At 39.7% G+C, this 3,167-nt stretch overlaps 1 long non-coding RNA gene across 1 annotated transcript; it reads right to left on the reverse strand.

Annotated features, from left to right (window-relative positions):
• Positions 1-644: 644 nt before the first annotated feature.
• On the reverse strand, positions 645-2,054 carry SMIM30. The gene is made up of 3 exons (XR_198664.3): positions 1,951-2,054; positions 1,481-1,582; positions 645-1,029 (listed from the first exon to the last, which is right to left on the reverse strand). It is a non-coding gene; the product is annotated as a small integral membrane protein 30 (long non-coding RNA).
• Positions 2,055-3,167: the final 1,113 nt, after the last annotated feature.

Genomic DNA, 3,167 nt, shown 5'->3' on the forward strand with positions numbered 1-3,167 from the left:
CTCGAAACTGCCCATTTCTCATTTATCACTGACAGTGTTACTATAAGCTAGTGTGATCACTTTAGGTAAGGCACTGCCACTTAGCTGGCATAAAAGTCCATACAAAGATAAAAACAACCTGAAATAAACAGAAATGAACATCACACATTAACTTAAAACATAACAGTTTATATTTAATATAGTACTTCTCATCATGGAGATATTATTCAGTTAATATAAAGGTTTTTTTTGTAACATTAAATCTCTTCCCCATTTCAATGTCAATATAAAGTATTTTTTTACATTAAATATTCTCTAAATTTTAACATCAAATACACTGAATACATTTTTATTACCTTCTCCGCCAAAGAAATAAAAATTTTAATTTCTGACTATATTTGATTTCTAAATACAATATTAAGTTGGGAATTAACAAAACAAAAATCTAATAAAAATATGAAAAAGACTCCTCAATGATGGAGGAACTGGCAATTTCCTAGGATTCTGGGCAAGGGTTTCCTTGTTCCTACTTCATGCACTTTAAGAATCCTGAGAAACTATGAAATAATGTGTAAATTTCAATCATCTGACTTCTTTGACCCTTTAACTAACATATATGAATTATAGACTGCTTTTTTTCAGTGCACTATTTTTTGTAGGTCCCCCCCCCCATTTAACATATATTAATTTGTTCCCATTTACAGGGAGACAAGAATGTGAAAATACCATGTTTCTTGGGAACTTTTAGACTTTAAAGCTCAGTTTTTAACCTCAGTAACACAAAGGTTTTCCGGGCAAGGTTCGATGCAGAAGGCCCATCACAAGTCACATCTGTCCATTCCTCTTTCGTGCATATACCCCCAAACAAGCACAAATGCCTGTAATGCTGAGAGCCACCCCTAGCAAGAGAGCGATTGCATCTCCAGCTTCTACTGCTTCAACAACTGGCAGCACCAAAAGCAGTGAAATGAGGACCAAGAGCAACTGTGTTGAAACTGAGGTCATGATGTTGGGATCTTCAGGTATCTGGATCTCGAGGACTGAAGGTTTCTGGAAATCAAACGAAGAAACAAAAAGGAATCATTAAAAATTCCCACCTTTTCAAATGACAGTATAAATACATAAATAACAATCCGCACACCTTTTAAATTTAAGTTTCTGACCCATATTCTCATTTTATGGTAGAAAAAATAGGTTAAGTTTATAAAAGGTATTTAAGGATGGTCATTTGAGGCTCATCTTCTTTCCATGTTAATTCCTTGACTCCAGCAATTTTTCCACACTCTTTCATGCCGACACCGTGTGACTCAACTAAGCAAACTGAACAGAACATATTAAGAACAAAGAGAAAACCTGCAAGACACTCGGAAATTTAAAATATCCCAGTGAGTAAAAATTACATTTCCTTAGGATTTCTCCCATCCAGGAAATGCAGACAAATCTAGCAAAAGTCACGCCAACATGTAAGTCTGTGAAGTTGTGGGGAATTAGTAAAACTTACCAAAAAAAGAAAAAAAAATTTACGTATAATCCTCTCTGATTCGAAATCGTTCCTTCCTGGAGTTCCGGATCGCTGAGGCTAAGAGGCTTCACGTGACAGAGCCTATTAATCAGAAGAGGGTAGGATTTAAGAATTATTCACCATCACCATCATCAGCATTATTATTATTATTAAAGAGACGGCCATAGTCAGTGCAGAGGGAAAAGGTCGTAGGGGAGAGAGAGGAATGTCTTAATAACTACAGAAAACAGTTTGTTCAAGCAGGGGAACTAGATTTAAAGTTGGTCAGTTCGCCCGCCCAGGAAAATCTAAAAATAAATCAAACCCCGAGACAAGTTCGTGCCAGGACTTGAGATTAAGATTTTAAAAAGAATCCCTGCTTTGTCGCGGCGAGGTGCAAATATTAACCCTGTTCTACAAATACACTGAAGCAATCTTAAGTATCCTTTGGAGACGAGTTCCTACATTACCTTCCCGGAAGCAGCCATTAGAGGAATGGCGAAGAAGGCGGGGTCTCCAAACTACACTTCCCACAATCCCCGCTGCGGTCGACTCACGGGATGCGCCGGCGCGCTCCCCTGTAACTGGCTGAGAGAGTGACGGGCTGCGCGGGGGACGAGGAGGAGCCAGCCTGAGAGGCTTCCTCGCGCCAACATTTTACCGGTAAAGTGGTTTAGTGTATTTGTACAAACGCTCTCTCAAAAATGAGATAAAGAAATGACAGCAAGTGGCTTTTACCCTATTTAAGGTTTTAAGCGACACAAATAGTTCTGTCTTTTTTTCGACTGAAATGACACAGCCGCGGAAGATACCACCCGAGGACAGCCATCCGTTTCAGACCGATTTAAACTAGCGGCTTCCAACGTTCTGGAGCAGGGAATCCCCTGTCACCATCTTCCAAATGAGCCTTGTGACGTTTTGTTCATTCCCTTTAAGCAATGGGGAAAACACGTTTAATTAAAGGTTTTGAAAAAAAATATTAAGACCATTTGTAGGGAAACACAAAGTTCAGGAAAAATGGTTTATAGGAAGATCTTTTTTATTCGGGTTCTGGAGTTAGGGGAATCCCCATTACCTCAAGAGTGCAGTGTCTGTATGGTACACTTAGTGATTTCTTCTCAATCATGTCTTTATGATACCACACTAGTTGCCCCCAACTATTTATGAAAAGATGTGAAATTACTACTTTTTTTTTTTTAAAAAAAGATTTTATTTATTTATTTGTCAGAGACAGAGGGAGAGAGAGAGTGAGCACAAGCAGACAGAGAGGCAGGCAGAGGCAGAGGGAGAAGCAGGCTCCCTGCCGAGCAAGGAGCCCGATGTGGGACTCGATCCCAGGACGCTGGGATCATGACCTGAGCCGAAGGCAGCTGCTTAACCCACTGAGCCACCCAGGCGTCCCAGAAATTACTATTTTTAAGTCATAAGTGAATTATTTGCCTATGTGAGTCAACCCTTTCTAAAAGGCACCCCTGAACTCCAATATCTGTGCAGTCCTTAAATGAAACTTCTAGTCACACCTAGCTTTCTGTACTCCCTTGTACTGATTCGACAATTTATTTAGCAGCCTCAGATAGTAAGTTATTAGTGATGTAGGTTAAGGATAAAGTCACCGCCCTGTCAGAATCAGTCAGTCTCTCAGAGCAGATGCACTCGGCTCAGTGCCCATATCTCGTACCTTATCTTT

This window comes from Mustela putorius, unplaced genomic scaffold, assembly GCF_011764305.1.
Source record: "Mustela putorius furo isolate JIRA1106 unplaced genomic scaffold, ASM1176430v1.1 tig00003845_pilon_pilon_pilon, whole genome shotgun sequence".
Taxonomy (NCBI): Eukaryota; Metazoa; Chordata; class Mammalia; order Carnivora; family Mustelidae; genus Mustela; species Mustela putorius.